The 12,602-nt window shown below is 55.5% G+C and overlaps 1 protein-coding gene across 23 annotated transcripts in view; it reads right to left on the reverse strand.

The window, feature by feature from the left end:
- MAPT (microtubule associated protein tau) overlaps positions 1-12,481 on the reverse strand; it is a 37,340-nt gene extending 24,859 nt beyond the window's left edge. For 12 of the 23 annotated variants that reach the window (XR_016460054.1, XM_090125301.1, XM_090125296.1 and 9 more), the window contains exon 1: positions 12,373-12,481. The gene's annotated coding sequence lies outside the window, so the exon portion shown is untranslated. Of the gene's footprint in view, positions 1-1,397; positions 1,898-2,317; positions 3,192-12,368 lie in introns of those variants that run through there. The other 11 variants (XM_031600901.2, XM_090125300.1, XM_090125294.1 and 8 more) reach the window with 6 other exon arrangements.
- Positions 12,482-12,602: the final 121 nt, after the last annotated feature.

Raw genomic sequence — 12,602 nt, forward strand, 5'->3', positions numbered from 1 at the left:
ACAAACCACATCTGAGATGACAATCCTGCTTCTCAAGCGGAGGAGGAGGAAATCCCTCCTGGGGGAAAACACAGCGTGAAGGGGAAAAGATGTTCCTAAAACCTGCAGGAACAGCCCTGCTCAAAGCAACGGTTTGGGAATGAGCAACTCCACCAAGGAGAGCCGCAGAGATAAACTTCAGCAGCATACCCTGCGTGAGATAAAGCACCTCCTAAGAGCCTTATCCCCTCCCAGCAGAACTCTCCCCACCAAGCAGGGACCCTATCTGAGAAGCAACAGCCCATCGTGGTGTTAACAGCCCTTCCACCCCCAAACTTCCCGTGGGGGCACAGCTATGTGAGCTCAGCCCACCAGCACCATTCACCCCATGTGTGCAAGCCAGTCAGATCCCTCAGCCTAAATCCAAGGAATGAGTTTAGCCACGGCCACCTCCCCACCAAAGGCACCTGCTTTGCTATGTGCATCAGTGCTAAGAGGAGCAGCCCAGGCTTGGAGCTGCTTCCCAGCGATTCAGGAGGCACAGCAGCGCTGGGAGTCGAGCAGTGCCGTCCCAGTGCCACACTGTTGTGCCCAGGATGGTGCTGGCACACAGCACGGCTCAGTGCTGAGGGAACCAGGAGTGACTCTCACTGCATCTCAATGGCATTTCATGGCTCAGCCTGAGCCAGCACGGTCCTGCAGCACGATGACAAAACAGCTGCAGAAGACGTTGCCACCCCAAAGAGGCCAAAGTCTGCAGGACCACCAGGAAGAGTCTGAAGCGAGCCCTTAGAGCTGCAGACATCACTGAGCTGGGGTCAGGGAGCGAGCTGACAGCCTTCAAAAACCCAAAGAAGATATTTAGAGAGGAAAAACAGTAATTTTCAGCACGCAGAGAGGACGGCGAAGCTCTGGCACTGCTGGGGTGCCCCGTCCCTGGAGATGCCCACAGCCACAGATGGGCTCTGAGCTGCTGGGGGGCACCCAGCCCACGGAAGGGGATTGGAACTGGGTGGGCTTTAAGGTCCCTTCCAACCCAACCATTCTGCCATTCATTCTATGAAATATTTAGGTTCATGGTTAGAGCACACCGAAGCCCTGCTCATAGGGCACAGGTGTCTGGAAGGAACCTCTCTCACCCAGCAGCACATTTTCTTGCTCGGTGCCTCTAAGAGCCAAACCCAGAACTAAAGGTTGCAGGATCTGGTGCCAAAATCCCTGCAGGGCCATCAGGCTGTGTCACCACCCAGCACAACAGCACTGCATTGCCCTCATCCTGCTGCAAGCCACACGCTGTGCTCTCCACCTGAGCAGGCTGAGGTCCCAAGCGAAGCCTGGCAGCTCCAAACTCTTCGTGCCTCGGAGCGAGGATTCCCTGCAATGCCAGGTAAATAAAAGCAGGACAGAAAACAACGTACCCTATTGACAGCAGCCTGAGAGGAGGGAAGCAGATGCTGGGGATCACACAGCTGTGCCTCGGCTCAGCCTTCTGTCGCGTGTGACAGATGACATCACAAAGGAGCAGCACCAAAACGCTTCTGGTGCCAGGGGCTGAGCTGCCCTGCGTGCAGCCCCACCAAGCAGCCCAGCACAGCTCACCCTGCCAGCTCTGCATCCCGAAGCACAGCTGCTGGGATCACGAGCCCGGGAACTGATGCTTCGATTCACATGGGCTAAAAATCCCAAAATAAACCACGGGTTGGCAGATTGGGGGCTGGTATGGGCCACACGTCGGGTGGAAAACAGAGGGAGCGGGGATTTCTGCAATGCTTGGAGAGATGCGGGCTGCGTTCGCATGCTTTGGTGCACATCCCTGGGTGCAGCTGAGCAGCTCCAGCTCTCCCAGCACAAAGGGGAGCAGCTGCATCCCAGCTCCTGCTCAGCTCCTTCCTTCTCCATTATTTCACCTGCAGGGTGGCAAACGCCCGCTCGTGTTACTTGAAAACGAGAACAACAAGCGTGAGCCAGCCAAGTGTTACCTCTGACAGGTGATCAAACACAAACAGGATGATTATTATTTTTTTTTCCATTTGAATTACTCAATTAAAACGGAGCGACAGCCCGGTGAAAGAACACCAGCCTGAAAGGCTCTTCATAATTCATAAGCGGCTTCCTTTTCATCTCCTTGGTGCACTCAGTTCTCCTGGAGCTGACAGATGAAGGAACACGGACAGAGCTCCATAAGCACTGCCTAACAGGGAGCGAGATGAGAAATCACAGCAAGGCAGGAGCGAGGAAACTTCCTTCATGTTCAAAGACAAACTCTTCTCAGAAGAGCAGGAGGGAGCTGCAAAAGGGATCGTCTCACAAATGCATTTTTTTCCCCATTGTTGCTCACCTTTAACCCGTGCTATTGAGTCCTTGGAGGCTTGGAACACCTTTTCCTGGGTTAACAAACCAGGCAATGAATGCTCCACACCAGCAGCTCTGGAAAGGAGATGGAAAGGGGAGGGCTGTGCCACTGAGGGCAAATGCTAAGCGACGAGACGTCACGATTCTTTACAAACAGCATTAAAAAGGAATAGCAAAGCTGGGTCCGGAGACACAAGAGCTCAGGGAACGGTCAGTAAATACCCCTTACAAACCCAACCTCTCCCAGCTCAGAGCACTGCCTGCCCCCACCAGCTGGCTCAGGTCGCCAGGGCACGTTGGCTGCAAGAGAAAAGCCAAGGGATGCTCACGTGCTGGCAAGTTCCTCAGCATTGCTGAGAATTAAACTAACAGAATTTGCCATCCCAAATCAGCTTAGGGCCAGCTCAGCAGCTGCCTCCTCACTGGGTGGCAATTAGGAGGGCAGATTATCCGAGCCCACCCTGAGCAGTGAGAGCAGCCGGTCCTGGGGAACAGCAGTGCTTCTGGCTGCCCCAACAGCACAGCCCTGCAAGCTGCAACCTGCTGGGAACTGCAAGCAGCGTTTGCACCGCAGGAATATTAAGCCCACACCTTGCATCAACTGCCCGACCCAAAGCCACGCACCTGAGGGCCAACCCGCTGCTATTGCTGCCATCCTTCCCACATCTTTCACCCCCTCCTACCTTCCTTCTTCCCCCCGCTGCAGCTGACCAAGCAGAATGCAACGCCCTGCAGCCAGGAGGAGCACAGCACAGCTCTCCATTCTGCACCACCACGCAGAGCTCAGCCGCCCCCAAACCCACCGACTTCAGCCAGATTAAAGCCCCGATCAGAGGGGCTTACACAGCAGCAAAAAGGAAGCAACAGGAGTTTTAGAGCCTGCCCTATCTGCTGCGTGAAGCGGAGGAAGGGAAGCCTCTTTAGCAGAGATTTACTGGGCTACCTTTGGATTTCTTCCCAGCCCCCTGCTAGACTACCTTGCCTTTCAGAACTATGAGATGGTCTATGGGCAGATAAACTCTTCCTCCACCAAAATCCCTTCTTGGGAAGCCTTTAAGCAGTTGAACACGTAGAGCGGATCAAAGAGAAGGCAGAAGATCTTATTTACCAGCTAATTCTCTTTGACTCTTCCCATCCCCGCTCAGCCCAACCTGCTGGAAATCAGAGCATCTCCTTCTATCTGAGGACAAAGAACAGTGGCAGCCCCAAATTTCCCCAGCACTGCCCTGCTGTGAGCAGAGGTTGGAACCCTTCCCACGAGCTCACACGCAGAGGAGCTGGTAGTTCAGACATCAGACCGCTGTGTTTTGTCACCAACACATTGTGTGTCACCACGTGCTGTGCCACCGTGTGGGACAGCAATGCTGAGCCCACAGCAGCCTTAGATTGCTATGGGAGAAAAGAAACATCCATGTGCATGGATGGGGAGAGGGAGAACAGGAGAGAGCAGCTCTAGGAATTAAGACAGTCAGCGGCAAGGCAGCGTTCTGCCTCCATCAATAGTCCCCTTTCCATTGGTGGGCAAATCACACCGTGGGGAGGAGGAAAACACTTTTCTGCACTGCCTGAAGGAAAGCATCCAGCCATCCATCAGCCCTTAACTGGAGGCTGCTGCACGCTGCTCCGCTGCTCACGTGGAGCAGCTGAAATGCAGAGACAAGAAGCCATGTAGGATCCCTTCCACGCTGCAGCCGGTGGCACGAGGAGCTGGCAGGGCTCATCTGCTCGGGGATGTTTGCAATCTGCCACGAGCAGGGCGGTTAGCACAGCCACTGGTTTCTCATGGTTATCACAGCTCTCCTCCTTAATATGAGGTTAGAAGCGAACTGACAGCGCTTGTTTCATGCACCAGCAAGCACCACAACACATCGCAGGGCGCGGAACAGAACCACGGCTCACTCCCTTCCCTGCATGTGAGAGGGCACCGAGCAGCCCCACCTCTCCTGGGCAGAGCAGGAACACAAGGCAGCCCATCCGAGAGGTGATGCACACCCCCAGGCTGCCTGGGTTAAGCTGTTTCTGGCCACTGAGCCAACAGCTCTGCTCTCACCTCCACGTCAGCTCTCCTGGAGCACCGTCTCCATCTTAGTGCTTTGCAGCACAGCCATGTGCCGTAGGACCCAGCAGAGACGACTGCTGATTTGGTTTCTGTAGCAGCACACACACAGCAGCATCCATTTGCTGTGCCGGAGCCACAGGCTCAGAGAGAGGTCTGAAGCCTGGTGCAGGATGGAGCACAGCCCTGAGCCACCCGCACAGCACGCAGACCATCAGCACGCTCTGCACCGAGGAGCTCATGCTCAACATTCTGCATTAAGTGGGGAAAAAAATAGAGTCAACAGTAAGAAGGGAAAGCAGGATTCCCTGCAGCACTCAGCCACCTCCCTTTCCTTTCTCTGTTGCTGCCTTCCAACCTTGCTGCAATGCACAGAGCCCTCTGGGCCACGGGCTGCCTTTGGGACAGCCCCACGCTGCACCGTGCAGGAGCTGCTCACACCAGCTGGCCTCAGAGCCAGCAGGGAGCATCCTGCATGCAGCTCCCTTCCCCTGCCCCACTGCATGCTGAGCTGACGGTGCCACTGCCTCTGGTGCTGGGCTGCAGCCATGCTGACACAGAGCACAGGGGACCAAGGCGCAGCCAGAAGCCCCACGGCTTAATGAGACAGGGCTGTGCTCACAGCTGTCGGTGTATCTGGAGCTCTGGGTGCACGTGGATGCCTTCAACCCCAGCCACAATGGGAACACAGCTGCACAGCCCCCCCAGCACAATCCGTGTGGCATCAGTGCCACGGATGGTGCATCATCTCACCCTGGGGATGCAAAGGGAAGCAGGGGAGCAGCACCAGCTGCACACTGAGCCCCAGCCCCTTCCTGCAGACCTGCTGCCGAGGCACAAGGAACGTGTTTGGCACTTACTTTGATCTCAGCCCCTTCTTTGATTTCACGGCGCTGACAGAACAGCCTATGCAGGAGTTCTCTGACTATTCAAAGCTGCCACGGTAATGAAGATATTAAATACAAAAGATGCTCCGTGACACAGCTCCAGCCTATCGGTGTGAATGATCCTCGTCAGAGCAGACAGGGCAGAACCAGGAAAGTGCTGTGGACACACACTGTAGATTTTCTGAGGGCAAAAGAAACATTCAAACGATCTTCTTGGGCTGGGTCTTCGTTTCTCAAGTTATTTTGAGCTATTTCAACACATGGCTAGAAATTAAAACGATGACAGCAGCACCATCTGCTCCAACTACTGCCACGGCACCATGGCTGGCATTGCTCTCGCAGTGACAGAAAGCCCATCCTAGGGAAGAAGCCAAGGAGAGCCTCCCTGGGAGCACCTCTGTACAGCACCAGGGCTGCAAGGATTCACGATGCAGACGTGGCTTCCAGCAGAGAGGCTCCTGCTGCAGCTCCAGGGGCAGAAATGAGGCTGGGAAGGTGTCAGGGTGTTTGGTTATGCCATGGTGAGGAGCTCGGGGCAAGCAAGCAGCTGACACATGCAGAACACCCAGCCTGCCCCCAGAAAACACAGCTTTCCTTGGCTGTGGTCTCCACGTGTTCCTGTGGCTCCCATCCCCACCCCACACCCAAACCTTTGGCCCCATAACGTCCAGATCCAGCATCCCAAAGAGAACTGCAGGGATTTATAGGGCAGCCCCTATAAATAAAAGGGAAACAAAGTCACGCAGCCTCCACACATTGCTATCTCACCCTGGAAAGAAAGAAACTCGACAGCTCTCAGCCTCCCCAGGCTCTCCAAGGACTCATCCCCACCCCAAAAACCACAGTCAGGCAGCAACCTGCCTTGCCTCCATTCTACCTTTATCATAGTTGTGACACCATTCTTCCCCTTCCCAGCCCGAAGGCCAAAGGATGAGCAAGTTTAAAGATGAGAATCCATTTCATCCTCACTGCAGTGAGCTGGAAGCCCACTATGTGCCCACCTCCCTTTCCACAGGGATGACCTGTCAGGATTGTCCACGTTTAAGGTTGCCCCAAGCTGAGGAATTTGGGCTCAAACTCCCCCAGCACGTCTGTTAAAAATAAATGAGGTGCAATCAATCTCCTCCAGGGTTTTATCCCCTTTCAGCTCTAAAAGCAGCACTGCTGTCACACGTATGATATGTACGAAGGACAGCCTGCTTCAGAGCCTCACTTCTTGCCTAAAATAATATTGCTCCTGCTCTCTGGTTACAAGGGATCCATTCATGCTCTGTAAGGTCACAGCCTGTCTCTAATCGCGAACACAAAGGCTGGAAGGAACCAGGCTGCCTGTATTGCAGCACATTGAGCACAGAGCATCAGAACAGGCTCTGGCCACACCTAGAGCCACAAGCAGCTTTGTCACGCTGTACCAAGGCAGGGAGCAGCTGCTGGAAGATGCTGGTGCTGCTCTTATGCTCAGACCAAGCAGCAGCAAGGCAAAGCCACTGCAACCCCACTGCAACCCCACTGCAACCCCACAGATCTCCCCATCCATCACACCCAGGCTGCTCCAATGAGTGCAGACAAGGCACTTTTCAACCAAGCACCAACACTGCTACAGCCACAGCACCAAATGCTCCCATGAAGAACCTCAAACAAGCACCAAGAGGCTCCTGGATGCTGATAAAACACACAGACCCACAGAGTCAAAAGCCCCTCCATGAGCAAGAATTACTGAGGAAATACGTTCCGGAGCCAAGCAGGGACCTCAGACAACCATGACAATAAACCCTATTATTAGGCACAATAAAAGCACTGACATATTTGGGAGATTAAGCATTAAGAAGTGGCTTTCACATTACACAGTATTCAGAACTCCCTTCCTCTCTTAGCCTGGAGGGAAGGGAGGAGGTAATTCAGCTGGTGTGGAATGAGGAAGAAGGCAAAATGCATGCAAAGCAGGCTGCAAAGCCTTCACCCAACAAGGGTGCATTGACAACAGCTTGACAGTGCTGCAGATGCAGCTCTGAGGCAGCAATCCTGCATGCCCAGCACAGCTCCTGCACTGCAGAACGTGGGCTGGGTCTGCCCATGAGATGTGAAACAGGAAAGATGGATGGGGAAGAAGGCAATGGCACAGCATGCATGCATGCATGTTGCTGGAGTGTTCACTTGATCCCCAGCAGCAGCATGGACCACTTCCATGTGCCCACCAGGCTCCCCATTACCGTGCCATACAAAGGCAAGAGAAAGCATGGAGTTCTCTGCCTAATTTGGAGATATCTGCCCATTGGTAAAAGCCTCTGCTACAAACCCCTCCAGGCAGCACCCTCTGCCATGCAGCAGGTGAAAGCCACGTCGAGAAGCAACTTCACAGCACCCAAATCATTGGGGTAAAGCCTGCTCCTGAATCCCAAGTCAGCATGAGCAGAAAGCGAACCACAAAAGGCAGTTCTGCCTTTGGACAAATCCCAGCCCTGGGCTCACTCACACCAGTTGTGTGACACAGCTGTGCAATCCAGCTCCATCACGGCCCTCAAAGGTAACCACGTGCCAGCAGTGCTCACCCCATCGTGTGCAGGATCTGCAGAGGAAGGGTAATAAAACACTCAGCTCCTGCCCGTGCAGTCAGCACTTTGCACACGAGGTGGGTCAGCACTGAGAATGGAACCTGAGCCCTACCTGCAGCTCTGCATGGTTTTCTTTGCTTCTGACCACACCGCAGTGAGGTCTGTTTGCAGAGAAAAGGGGTGTTTTTACAGCAAAGGCTCCTCCTGCCAGCTGCAATGGAACACAGCCCTGAGCTGCAGGGGCTGCAAAGCTACGGATGCAGCTCTGGGCAGCTTTCCTTGCTGGGATACCTGTGCTGCTGTGAGAGCCCCTCCTGCACCCACCCCTCCATCACTCTGACTTCATGCTAACAGCACCTTCAGTTCTGCAAACCAGCACAGGGCCATTCTGCCATCACAAGCTCAGCACAGCCATACAGATGTGCTGCCCATCGCCTCAAAGCCTCCAGGGGCTCCCACACCCACTGCTGCTGCACCTCTGGGCATGGGGATCAAGGGAGAGGCGAGGACGTTCATCCCTCCTCAGCTGACTTCATTTCATCCCCCTGGCCCTCTTCTCACCCCCCATTCCACACCCATCTCATCGCATCCCTGCTGAGAGCTCACACTGTCCCAGTGCTCAGCATCCCCAGTGAACCACACTGCAGCAGGTGAGGAACCTCCTCCCCATGGCTTTGCTCGCTGCCTGACATTTTCACTTTGCCAGATGTGCTCGGCTGACGAGGTGCACAGCTGGCCAGATGTGTTCTGCACCAGGAAGGAGCATTTGAGAGAAAGAAGGAGCAGAGCTGCTTGTGGACCACAGAGCTGACACAGCTTCACAGCAAAGCCGTGCCAGTGCACCCAGGATCTCAGCCAAGCTTGGATCAGACACAAGGAGAAAAGCAGGAAAGAACTTCACCGCCCTCAACACCCCCAACTTCTCCATTCTCACCTTCAGAAGTGCATCCCCAACACTTCTTTGCAATGAAGACAGTGCCATAAAAACAGACCAGCACGAACACGCATGGTGCTGAGCTGGACCCCGATTCAAGGCTCACAGAAGAGGCTTCCTTAGATCTGAGCAGCTCGAGGAATTTCACTTTGCAGCAGGTGACTTCAGCAGTGATGAAATCCATCTGAAATTCAAGCAGGTGCTTCCAGGCATCCAGCCCAGGCCAGGAGCTGCTGGGAGCCACGCAGCAAAGGGTTCCCCAGCACTGAGCAGAGCTTCAAGGCACACACATTACCCAAAACCATGAACACGGGTGGTTTTGTCACCCCCTGCTAAATGCTGAAGCTCTTCCATGAACAGCAGAGCTCAATGCAGAACCTCAGCTGCCCCTTCAGAGCACAGCTCTGGCTACAAGCCCACCAGCACAGCACCCAGAGGGTGGCTCTCAGACTCATTCATTGCAAAGGAAATGCACTCAAGCCCAAAGGCACAAACATCTCTTCCAGCCTCCAGCCTGTTTTCTGCAGGCACTTGCAGTGAGAAGCAGCCCACAGCCAGCAGATCTCAGCGTGAAACAAAGCTCCAGCTCGCACATGGAGGTCCATCCTGCCACGCTCCATCCCTCAAGATCCCTCTGCTCACCTCAAAAGAGAGCACACGAGGTTTCCTGAAGGGCCACAGCGCTGCATCCACCAAAGCAGTCTGCAAAGGCTGCTTGGGATGGAGGGCAGCACAGAACAGAACAGACAGCAAGGGGCAGCAATGCAGGGCTGCCTGCCCCCAGGTGGGATCCCACAGCTCCATCCAGCACCGCTGGGAGACAAACGGGGACATCCCTGCCTTGCCCTGCATGGATTAGCCATCCAGCTCCTGTTCCTGCTGCAGTTTCCTCCTTCCTTTCCTGTCTCCATGGGCAGGCAGGGCCCTGCCAGCAACCTGTGTGTTGGTGCTGCAGGGCTGTGCCTGCAAACCCCAGGGACAGTGCCAGCACGCCTTGAGCCCAAACACCACGGCTCACATGGAGGGGGGAGGAGGGACTGCTGGAGGGGCAGAAAAACCTAGAAAGCCATCTAGATGGCATTGCAACGCAATTAAGAGATCCACTGGGAGCTGCTGCCTTTCTCCCAGGACGTCAGCAGCACTTCTGGCAGCAGGGAAGGTGCTGAGCCCAGCGCTCCCATCCACCTGGCTGAGGGGCAGAGCAAACTGGGAGATACTGGGCAAAGCAAACTGGGAGATACTGGGAGCTGGGCAGCAGCCAGCGCCCTGATTCTTTCTCGACCAATTCATCAAGTGTCAGAGCACTGTTAGTTTGCTACAGAGAAATTAGCAGCCCTCCCAGCAGCCAAGCCTCAGCGGCGCAGAGGGTTGGCAGAATACCCTCAATTCTGCTCAACACAAACCCAAAGCTACAGCTTTCCTCAATAGCATTCCTACTGGGAAACAAGGGAACAGCCATCCCAGGCACCTCCCTGCAGGCGCTGCTCCCTGAGCCACTTCTCAGCACACTGCAAACCCTAAGGGATGCATGTGGAAGGCTGAATACTGCAGCACGAGGGTCTCCAGCACTGATGGCAGGCACACAGGCACACACCCTGGTGCAGCTGGAAGCACTGGGGCAGCTTGGAAGCCCCGTGCTGATGGGCACAGGCTGCCACAAGAAATGGCAGAGGTTCCACCTCCGAAGCATTTGAAACGTGGCTTTCTGCTCTGGTTCCTGGCTGGCCAAATCCCAAATGGGAGAGGATGAGGATGCAACAGGCTTGGTGAAGTAGAGGGTGCTCTGAAAGGAGGCGGAGGAGCACCAGAAGACACCCACCTTACAGCTGCATCAGGTGTCCCTAAGTGCATCCAGCATCAGCATGGAAAAGGCAGCAGCTGTGTCACATTCCCCTCGTTTTTTCATCCTGGACAACAGAGCACAGACCTGCTTCCCTGTGGCTTCCAGGAAGGAAAATGAGGAAAGCTGCAGCACTGCTGCTCAGGACAGCAAGAAATCCATGTGCTCGTCCCACCTGGGTGCTGCTGGAACCACGGTTTGTTCAGCACAGAGGGCACAGAACAGAGCAACGAGGCTGCCTGGATCCACAGGAGGAAACGAGGCAGGGGAAGAAGCCTAAATCAGCACCATAATTACTTAAAGCAGTGTTTTAAAAGGGTGGGAGAGACAAAAGCCCACGCTGCTGCCTCGCGTGCGCAGAGCCAAACCCACACCCCAGGGCTCACAGCCCCAACATTCGTCACCTGCAGCCCCTCTGGGAGCTCCCAGAGGGTCACACACACAAGTCCTGTTGCTTCTGCCTTCATCCCAGCTAATCCCAGCTGATGAAGAAGAACAAAAGTCCCCCCTCTGATCCGCAGTGCCACCTGCCCTCCTGGCACAGCTCCCCCCGCCCAGCCCACCTCCCACCTTTGCATGGGATGGCAGTTGTTTTTTTTGCAACGCCTGCATCTTGAAGCTGATGCTGAGCAGGGCTGGGCCAGGGAGGAGCAGCCTTCATTCCCAGGCTTCGTACCGCAGCACGCCTTGCACTTTCACTCATTAACACAGATCTGATTTAGCCCAGGTTTCCCAGGGCTGCTCGCCCTGCTGCACGAAACCCACAGCGCTGCAGGTCCCTCCTTTTAAGCTCTGCCATCCAAACCGATCCGCCCTAAAATCCAATCCTGCGGGCCTGATGGAGCCCCAAAGCACCTCCATCACCTCCAACCTGGGGCTCCAAAACCAAACCCCTCCTGCATCTCCATCCCAAAGCCTTCGCCTCCACGGGAGCTGCGAGCAGCCAAGCATCCTCTGCACGCCATTGCTTTTACCAGGTGTGAATCACCTCCCTGGGTCAGCCCACAGCTGGCTCTGCTCCCCGGCAAAAATAAAGCAGAAGCATCTCAAGAAGCAAAAAGGGGGTGAACAAAGCGGAGCCGGGTTGGGTTGTTTCTCGTTCCTAAAGGAAATGCATCTTTTCACGCCGCTCTCCTTGGGGAAGGTGGGAGCGGTTCTGATGGAGCATAAAGGGAAAAAAAAAAAATCGAACAGCAAAAGGGAAACGCCTTCAGCATTCGGAATGGGGGGAAAGAGAAAAAAGGGGGGGGGTTTGAGGTGGGGGGGGGGGGGATGAAAAGCCGTCGGTGGGTATCAGGGAGCAGCCGGCTCATAGGATGGATGTGGGCGGGGATGGGGCGCCGGACCCCCACCCGGATCACCAGAAATGGGGCAATTTTTCGGTTTTTTTTTTTTATTTTTTCCCCTTCATTTCAAAGCAGCCCACCTCCCATCCCCGCGCCGTGCGGCTGCAGAAGATGGCAGCGGGGGGAGAAGGAAGAAAAAAGCGCAGCCCCCCCCCCTCCTCATGCCGCAGCCCCCAGCCCCACCTGCCGCAAAGAAAACGACCAAAAAATAAAATAAAATAAAATAAAAAGCCGAGACACCCCCCCCCCCCCGAGAGCACCGCGCACCTGCAGCCGCAATGCCCCCCCCATCAACCGCTATCGGCTGTCACACATCGCGACATCATAACCGGGGGGGGCTCTAAAGCCGCTTTAGGTGATGGCCATCCCCCCCCCAACCCAATGCCCATCATTTAGCGGGCTATTCTCCCCACAATTCCTACTTGCCGCTGTTTCGCTGTCCGCACCGGAGCCGCACGGCGAAGTGACAGCGGCGGGGGGCGGGTCGGGAGGGGAGGGGGCGCGCGCGAGCTCCGGAACCTTCGCCGAGCCGGCGGGGGGGGGGGGGGGGGTGAGGTATAATGCGCATGCGCCACGCTGCCGGTGCGCTCCCCCCTCCCTCGGTCCCAGCGCGGAGCTGGCCGGTGAGGTGTGCGCATGCGCGGTGCTGGGCGGTG

Source organism: Phasianus colchicus, chromosome 26, assembly GCF_987193195.1.
Source record: "Phasianus colchicus chromosome 26, bPhaCol1.hap1.1, whole genome shotgun sequence".
Classification (NCBI taxonomy): Eukaryota; Metazoa; Chordata; class Aves; order Galliformes; family Phasianidae; genus Phasianus; species Phasianus colchicus.